This window comes from Austrofundulus limnaeus, unplaced genomic scaffold (assembly GCF_001266775.1).
Source record: "Austrofundulus limnaeus strain Quisiro unplaced genomic scaffold, Austrofundulus_limnaeus-1.0 Scaffold827, whole genome shotgun sequence".
Lineage (NCBI taxonomy): Eukaryota > Metazoa > Chordata > Actinopteri > Cyprinodontiformes > Rivulidae > Austrofundulus > Austrofundulus limnaeus.
This window is the reverse complement of record NW_013953229.1, coordinates 184872-186091: the sequence shown is the minus strand read 5'-3', so window position 1 is coordinate 186091 and position 1220 is coordinate 184872.

Genomic DNA, 1220 nt, shown 5'->3' with positions numbered 1-1220 from the left:
CTTCGTCGCGGCGCTGTGACGTGTGCGGCCGACGAATTCGGCCTTCGGAGGACCCGTCCTGCCGTTTTGGACACAGCCATTGTTATGCTAACAGTAACAGACTTAGCYTTCATATAATTAGCATTAGCAGTTGCTGTGCTATCAGTAGAAGAACTAGCTTTGGCCTGGTAGCATTGGTTTCATTATTAGCATTAGCATTAACGGTAGCATTAACTTCAATAAAAGTGGTATTAGCAGTTAACATTATCAGGAGTAGCTTTCATTAGTTTAACATATGCAATAGTAGTATTAGCAGCATTAGTGAAACTAGCATTAGCAGTTGTAGTACTAGAAGTAGAAGAATTAACATTGGCTGTAGTAGCGTTAACGGAAGTAGTTTTTTGTATCAACATAATTAGCATGAATAAAATTAGCATCAGTAGCACTAACTTCATTAAAACTAGTATTAACAGTAAACATTATCTGGAGTAACTTTCATTTGTTTAGCATTTTGTTTAACATATGCAACAGTAACAGCAGGAGAATTAGCATTAGTGGCACTAGCTAGCATCAACAGAACCGTTTTTTTTTCCACTTTTATTTTCAATCAATAAAGGCAGTAAAATGTGCATTAAACAATGTCACATAAACAAACTAGAATACTGAGCTAACAGCTTGTTTGACGAAAAATCCAATTGTACAAAATTCAAGTTAAAACAAAACTAAATGGAATAAGCATCAAAAATGACACATAAAAATAAAATAACAGAACACAAATAAAACAATGAGAGGTCTAGTTCTCTAAATGTTAGATTGTCCTATGAATTCACTTAATTCTGCAGCAGATTTTTCTTTGATATAATTTAAAGCTTTTTTTTTAATTGTAAAAATTCATTAAAATAAACCCAAAATAAGGGCTTAGTTTTCAAAAATTTACATCTGCGGAGCATCAACAGAAGTAGCTTTTGTATAATTAACATAATCAACAGTCACATTAACATTACCAGACTTAGCATTAGGGAAATTAGCATTAGCAATTTAGCTAAATTTGCGTTAGCTTTAGTACAAGCAGTAGCAGAATTAGCAGTAATACTATTAGATGTGTGTTGAAGAGGTTTTTAGAAATATTTTCTGATGGATTTGAGTAAGCCTTGACGTAAATTTTTAAGCAAAGTTGCAACCTAAATATTTATGTGGCCACCTAAATATTTAACTTAAATATTTAGCTAGCTACCTAAATG